This window comes from Chrysochloris asiatica, unplaced genomic scaffold (assembly GCF_000296735.1).
Source record: "Chrysochloris asiatica unplaced genomic scaffold, ChrAsi1.0 scaffold00065, whole genome shotgun sequence".
Lineage (NCBI taxonomy): Eukaryota > Metazoa > Chordata > Mammalia > Afrosoricida > Chrysochloridae > Chrysochloris > Chrysochloris asiatica.
In genome coordinates, this window is record NW_006408583.1 from 17,078,635 (window position 1) to 17,087,521 (window position 8,887).

The window sequence follows — 8,887 nt, forward strand, 5'->3', positions numbered from 1 at the left end:
CTTCCTGTATTATCTTAAGTAAAACTTTACTTGCATAGCAACCCATAAGGCTGATAATTCATTAGCCCAAATCACTTAAGGTCAGCACAGATTTTTTTTTTTTTTAATCATTAAACTTTTAAATGTTTAGAGACTTAACTACATCTACTGCATGTGAAGCTTAAATGGAAATCAAAGATAAAGTGACATCATCTCATTAAATTAAACTGCATTAACTTTTGTGAATTTGTTTTCTCTCCAATCCCATCCCAGCACCACACACATACACACATAAACACACACACACACACACACACATCTAAAGGCTAATAAAAAGAGAACATATAAACCTATTTGTAGGGGAAAATGTACCTAGAAATGGAAAAGAAAAAGTGTAGGTCTTGTTTGCAAGACCCATGCTTGTTTGCTTAAGGAAAGCTTCTTAACACCTATTAACCCTTCCTAAAGCTTAAGTCATTGGGGAAAATTGCTCACCATAAAAACGCAAATCATTCTCAAAGATGACCAGAAATGATCCCTTTAAAGTCTTCCTGTTTTTTGCACTTACGCTCTTGGTCTCTCAACACTTCATCACTTAGATGACTCCGATACTTACCAACATCTGTCACAACCCAGTCACCATTTTATACCAGTGCTATCCATTAAGTGAAGCCCAGTTTGATAAAAGAAATAAACCTGTTCAAAGAAGAGATTTATCATACTTCAAAGCAATGAATTAAGGGGCTTCCTAAACTCTCTGGAGTGTTCTCTCTCTGTATAAGTTACTTAGTTCGTCTTTTGGGGATAAAAACAAACAAACAAGAAATGTCATTTACTATGCTTCCCATCAGCAATTATTCCTTTGATTAAGAGAAGTTTTAAGTACTGAATCACATTTTTCTAAAGCAAACTATACTAGAAATTAAATAACCATTCATGTTATATTTATTTTCTGTATGAATATGCCATGATTTATGCAACAATTTGGAGGAATGTGGTTTTACTCATAATAAAAAAATAATAATTTATTTGCTTAAAAGTAGATAGGAGAAATTAAGTATCACCAAATAAAAAGGCAATTTTGGTGTATTTAAAGATAAATAATAACCTCTATTCTTTTATAAACTTTCATTATACAATTTTAGTAATCTGAGTATATCTTTTTAGGGCAGAAAGAAAGTAAATGAAATAATTTTAGCAGGGGTGTAATGATTTCATTCCTTGTCTTACATTGTTGTTGTTGTTAGGTGCCGTCTAGGGGATTGTGACCCATAGTGACTTTGTATAGGGTTTCCAAGGAGCTTGAACTACTGACCTTGCAGTTCAAATGACTTTGCAGTCTGACACATTAGCCTACAGAGCCACACTGGGACTCTGTCATATATTAAAGTGCTTCATATCTCTGACAACTTTATAGTAGAATAAATTGTCTGGTATACATTCATCAAGGAATCCAGAAGTAGTCAATTTATTTTTAAAGTCCCTAAGTAGCATTGGAGTCCTGGTGTGCTGCTGTGGGCTAATGCGTCAGACTGCAAAGTCGTTTGAACTGCAAAGTTGGTGGTTCAAGCTCACCAGCTGCTCCTTGAAAACCGTATTATACAAGGTCGCTATGGGTCGGAATCAACTCGACAGGCACTTAACAACAACAACAAAGTAGCAGTAGCTTTCCAACATCATTTTCATTCTCACATTTGTAAAGAAACTTCACTCTTAAAGGGCCGCCAAGCCATTATAATGCACATGGAGGTGTTGGTGGTTATATGCCTTGGAGTCAATAACTACTCACAACAACCCTGTGCAGGGTTTCTGAGGCTGTAAATCTTTACTAGAGGAAAAAGCCTCATCTTTCTCCTGCAGAGCAGCTGGTAGTTTCCAACTGCTGACCTTGAGATTTGCAGCCCAGTTTGTAAACACCACCCTATCAGAGCTCCTTATAATATACATAGAGAAACTCAAAGAATCTCTGGTGGCATAATGGTTATGAATTGGGCTGCCAACCTCAAGGTCAGTGGTTGAAACCTGCCAGTGACTTATAGAATAGTAAGAATTACATTAGAGCATTTTCACACATCCTAAAGATAAAAAATAAGGAGCTCTGGTAGTGTAGTATTTACAAATCGGGCTGCTAACCTCAGAGTCCGCAGTTTGAAACTACCAGCTGTTCCGCGGGAGAAAGATGAGGCTTTCTACTCCCATAAAGATTTACAGCCTCGGAAATCGCTATGAGTTGGAACCGTACGGAGTCGCTGGGAGTTGGAACCATACGGAGTCGCTATGAGTTGGAACCGACTCCAAGACACATAACAACAACAAAGTTAAAAAATACAAAATATCTCAGAATTATCAAGAATTTTGCTACATAAAAGTAACCCATTGATACTAATTTTATAACCCTCCATCTCTAAGAAATTATTAAACATTATTCAACATATTAGTGTTAGTAGCAATATAAAGCACAATTAGGAGCTATTTCTATATCAAACAGCTATTTATTTTATGTATAATTTTTGTATTCTGACTTATTTAGGAAAATAAATAGCATATGGCTTGTAAAATTCAAAACAAATATAGTGAAACTACTAAAAAACCGTAGCTGGCATTAACCTGGATAAAGGAATGAACTTTTTTTTTTTTTTTTTACCAGACAGAAGTGTTTTATTAAAATAATAATAAAACTTTAAAAGCTTTCATCAAAGTCTGGTTAAATTCAATTATTAACCTAAATTCTTAAAAACCTTTCAGTCCTAATAAATATGGACCTCTTTGTGGTGTTGTGGGTTAATGCGCCAGACTGCAAAGTCGTTTGAACTGCAACGTCGGTGGTTCAAGTTCACCAGCTGCTCCTGGGAACGCCTATACAATGTCATTATGGTTTGCATCCAATTCCACTTCACAACAACAAATTATATGTGGACTCCTGGCGTGACACTGAAGGATCAGCACTGGACTGCGAATCACAAGGTCGGCAGTTCAAACCCACCAGCAGCTTCTCGGAAACCCTGTACAGGGTCACTATGAGTCAGAACCAATTGATGGCACTTAATAATAACAGCACAATTATATGTGTTTATCTATTTGTGCTTGTTTTGCCCATTTATTTTAAAATTTTGTAGGTTAGTTGAAATTTTTTTTTTTTATCAAATTGTTAAAATCACACCACCACTCATCTGTCAGTTTGTCATGATGCTGGAAGCTGTGCTACCAGTATTTTAAATACCAGTTGGATCATCCTTAGTAGACAAGTTTCAACTGAGTTTCCAAACTAAGATAGACAAGGAAGAAAAAGAGGCAGACGACTTCTGAATGTTGAGCTACTGAAAACCTTGTGAATAGCAATGCAAAACTGTCAGATACCACTGCATACTGAATATAGAAACATATTGGATAGCTCAAGAATATTGTAGCGTAGTGGTTACGAATCGGGCTGTGAACTTCAGGGTCAGCAGTTCGAGACTACCAGCTGTTCGTGGGAGAAAGATGAGGCTTTCTGCTCCCATAAAGATTTACAGCCTCAGAAACCCTGTACAAGGTCGCTATGGGTTGGAACTGACTTCATGGAACATAACAACAACAACATTGTTAGAAAGAGTGCTGGAAGAAGAACCCCTCATGTTGGAAGGCACTCAAAATATGACTGAGGAAGAACTTCCTACTCAATGCAAATTAACTACGATGATGCAAATGTTGTAAACTTTGCAGACCTTCATTTGTTGATATGGTACATCTCAAAATGAGGAGAAACTGCTATAAATATAGGTTAATCATCAGATCATGGAATGTATGAAGTATATAAATCTAGAAAAATTTGAACTTGTCAAAATTGAAATAGAACACAAAGATGTCAACACTCTTGGTGTTTCAATGAGCTAAAAAGGACTAGCAATGGCCATTTTAAACCTGACAACTGTGTGCTTTATTATGCTAGGAATGACAAGTTGAAGAGGAATAGCATCACGTTCATAATCAAAAAGCATATTTCAAGATCTATTTTAAAGAACAATAATGTCTGTGAATGGATAATATCCACACGCCTACAAGGAAGACTAGTTAATACTACTATTATCCAAATTTAAGCACTGACCACTATAGCCAATAATGATGAAATTTATAAAACATGCAATTTACTGATAATTACTGGTGAATGGAATGCAAATGTTGGAAACAAAGAGGAAGGATCAGTAGTTGAAAAATAAGGCCTTGGATATACAAAAGATGCTGGAGATTGCATAAGGGAATTTTGCAAGATCAATGGCTCATTCAATGCAAACATCTTTTAAACAACATTAAAGACAACTATACCCATGGATCTCAACAGATAGAACAAACAGAGATCAAACTGACTACATCTGTGGGAAGAGAAGGTGGAAAAGTTCCGTATCATCATTCAAAACAAGGCCTGAAGCAACCTGAAAAATACACCATATATTACTCATATGCATATTCAGGCTGAAGCTGAAGAAAATTAAAATCAGCCCATGAGAGCCAAAATATGACCTTGAACATAATCCACCAGAATTCATCTCAAGAACAGAAGCGTTATGGGATGACATAGAAAACATTTTACAGACCTTGAAGACATAATGCTGAGTGAAATTAGTTAGACACAAAAGGACAGATATTGCAAAGACAATTCTTATAAAAGTTTAAGAAAAGCTTTCTATACTAAAAGAATAATTTTTTGAAGTTACTAGAGGGAGGAGGGATGACACAGTAACTCACAGGTTAGGGGATAGATGCAAGATAGCTCTGGTGAAGTGGAAAGCAATAAAAGGGGCGGGGGGTGATGTGCAGGAAGGAGTGGGTAAACAAATGGAGACTACAAGGGAAGACTTAGGAAGGTATGCATAAGCTAAATGGAAAATAGGTAGACTGAGGTGTATGCACAGACTTGGAGCAACAGGGATCTGTGATATAGGGTTAGAGGCCCAGTCTAAACAGGTAAAGGAGGGGAAATAATGTTAAGGTGCTTGACTGTTTTGTGGGTATTGTTTTCCCCAACAACACTATTATAATAAAGACATTTAAGTGAGATAGAAAGGGATAATGGGAGATATGATTACAGAAAGCATGTAAGCATATTTTCAGTCTATAAACTGATTGGATTATCTAAAAGGGTACTAGAGTCCTGGTGTGGTGCTGTGGGATAATGAGTCAGACTACAAAGTCATTTGAATTACAAGGTTGGTGGTTCAAGCTCACCAGCTGTTCCTTGGAAACTCTATACAGGGTTACTATGGGTCGGAATCGACTTGAAGGCACTTAACAACGACAACAAAAGGGTACTAGAATGTGCCCAGGGAAATAGGCTTCTTGTTAAGCTTTTGTGGAGAATGGGGCCTTAGGTGGAATGCTGAGCCCCACCTGGGACCTTCAGACATACAGACCAACCCAGAAAGGCTAGAGAAACAAAAGATACTTTGAAAGAAAGACCAGCAGATGTGGGGAGTGGAGGGGGCGAACAGACTGTTTGGCTGTGACAATATCGAGTAAGCTGTTTGCCTTGGAGCCATCAAGTGTGAACATCTTTCTAAGACTCAAACCCAAAGGAAGCGTATGAATAATCCTGTAGGCTCTCTGGTGACCACCCTTGTCAACTGGTGATTGGAAATGGGGGAAATGCAGCAATGAAGACAAGATGGAGTTTGACTATATTCCATAGACACCTTAAGACCTTGGGATAAGAGAGGGAAGAGAAAGTTCTGGCTGGTTTGAAGTTCAAGGAGACATGTGAACAATGGAGCCCAAGGACACTGACCTAGCCACTAGGGGGCTAGAGTTAAGAGTGAAGCAACCAGCTGTCCTGAAGTGGGAGGAGGCATGTAAGAACTCCCAGACTTGTAGATAGCACCTAGATTGGATGACTTGCTGATCAGAACTCAATCAGATAAAGATAAAGAAGTTTGATACAGGGAGCATGCATAAATTGCTACAACTTGATAAACTGGATCTTTGTTTATGGATGAAGTTGCCCATAATTTCAACAGAAAGGGAAGATTTCTTCATGTCAAGGGTCAAGATTCTTTCCTCAATACACTGGGTTGATAGGGATGGGCAACTTAGACTTTGGCTATCAAAATTGGGGGCAATAAAGACATGAAGTGGCTGGCTTAGAAGTTTTTATGATGGTACTTAGGGTCAGAACAAACAGAGGATGTAAGCGGGGTAAGATAGAATCCCACTGAATAGTTTTCCTCTTGTCCAGATGGGTCTGGTGATAATGGGGATAGGATGTTATGATTCCATTGTGAGTAACTGTTATCAGGACTAATGGCAATTGTCACAGCTATAAATGTAGCTATAAATGTCACAGCTATAAATGTAGCTATAAATGTAACTAAAAGGGGGGAATCAGTTAATCTGTCAATTCAGAAACAGAGGACCCTAGGACCTTCAAGAGTGAAGAGCATGAGAGGAGGGAGGGATTCTTACCAGAATAGCAGCAACAACAGAGATGGTAGCAGAGGAAATGGCATAGAGAGACTGAGCAGCAGAGGATTATAGGGCTATTGACTGAGAAAGGCAGTGTGCCTGCAGGTAGGAGGCTGGCTTGCATAATGTGCCCTTTGGACATTTAAACAAATGTATATTTTCAATATGGTGTTTGTACATGAAAAAATTTTTTTTTAAATGTAATAGAAGTAAACACTGTTAGCTGATGGTACATGGAGGGGATTGTAAACATTGCAATAATTTGTTGAATGTAAAATTGATGATCTGCCCTGTAAACCTTCACTCAATTCACAATAAAAGCTTTACAATAAAAGATTTACAAATTTTTGAATAAAGAATACCATACATGAAGAAAGCAAAAGGTCATTTAGAAGACAAGAAAGAAGGAAAAGACTAAAATGGATGTATAAGGGTCTCTGAAACTTGCTCTTCATCATGAAGATATAAAGCAAATGGAAGAAATGAGGTGATAAAAGACCTAAATAAAAATTTTCAAAGGGTAGCTCAAGAAGAAATAGTCAAGTATTATAATGAATTGTGCAAAGACCTAGAGTTAGAAAATGAAAAAGGAAGAAAACACTCAGCCTTTCTCAAGCAGAAAGAACTGAAGAAAAAATTCAAACTTTGACTTGAAATTTTGAATAATTTCATGGAAAAACAACTCAATGATGCAGAAACCATCCAAGGAGGTTATAAGGAATACATACAGTCATTATACTAAAAAGAACTGGTCATTGTTCAGCCATTTCAAGAAGTCGCATATGGTCAAGATCCGGTAGTGTTGAATGAAGAAGTCCAAAGTATACTGACGCCATTGGCAAAACAAAACAAAACAAAACAAAAAAACAAGGCTCAGAGATGTGATGGAAAACAAACTGAAATCTTTGAACAAACTGATACAGCAAGGAAGGCAACTTTTCATCTATGCCAAGAAATTTGGAAAACAGCTACCTGGCCAACTCATTGGAAAAGATCCATATTTGTGCCCATTTCAAAGAAAGATGCCCCACTGGAATTCAGAAATCATTGAATAATATCATTAATATTGCATGCAAGTAATATTTTGCTAAAGATAATTAAAAAATGGTTGCAGCAGTATATTAACATGGAACTGTCAGAGACTCATGCTGAGCATCTTGCAGGGCCGGGCAGTGTTTCATATTGCTGTGCATAGATAGGGTCACTGAGTCTGAAATTATTGAACAACACCTAACAACAACAAAAATCATCCAGCAGAGCAGTAGGGAAAGGCTTCAAAAGCAGAAAACAAAATAAAAGTCCTAAGGAAAATGACCCCTGAATATTGCTTTACAAGGTATTGCCATCGAGACTAGCATGCTCACTTTAAGGTATTTAATTTATACCCTTTCTTCAACTAGTGATGAAATAGGATTGTGTATTCCTTTAATTAAGTAGTAGATGAAGTAATAAATGAATTTCAGTGGTAGGATAACACTCAGTGTGACAAAATTATTGTAATATTATTAAAAATCAATTAGAACAAATTTGGGATAAGGACTTGAACTATTTGAAATGTATCCTTTCTGTGTTTCAGAGTAGAATTGCCATTTCATGGAATTTCCAATGAATGATCTTTTGATATTAGATCAGCAGATCATTCTTCTAAGTTACTTCTGGTTGTATTTGGCCCCAGTCATTCAGTTAGTAAGCAAGTACTTAGCCATTTTACCAACCCAAGGATTCTGAATTTCAAAAGAACAGATAATTGAAAATATTAGGAAATCCAAAATGATTTCACAATTCTGTTACTCACATCTATGACTGTGATTATGAGATTAAACTATAACCCTATACAGTGTTGCTATGAGTGGAACTGACTGGACAGCACTTAACGAAATGACCGTACCAGTACATATATTTGTGGTTGTTGTTCTAAGTGCAGTCCAGTTGTGTCATTTCTGATGCACTACATTATCTATATGATGTAGTTTTTAGCATGGGGATTGCTAAGGTATCTCACATGTCTTGAATTAATCACACGTCCTGGTGTGGTGTTGTAGATTAAGTGCAAGAGCACATGGTGGGTTTGAACTGCAAGGGTGATGGTTCACATTCACCAGTCGCTCCACAGAAACCCTATACAGGGTCACTATGAGCCGAACAGACTCAAAAGCACTTAACAACAGCAACAACAACAAACCCTACTTAGGTGTCCTGTTGTGGAGTTGTAGGATAAGCACAGGCCTGCCATCTGCAAAGTCTGCAGTTCAAACCCACCAGCTGCTCCTCAGAAACCCTATCAATTGGAATGAACTAAATGATACTTAACTACAAAGACCCAACTGGCACACAACAGCAATCAATGACTACTTCACGGAAATGAGCATATGTGAACAGTTAAAAAAAAAAGCAAGGATATATAAAGTTAGTTACAACAATATAAAAATAAAATATCACAAATTGTTATTGATAAGTACCGTGGAGTCGGTTCCGA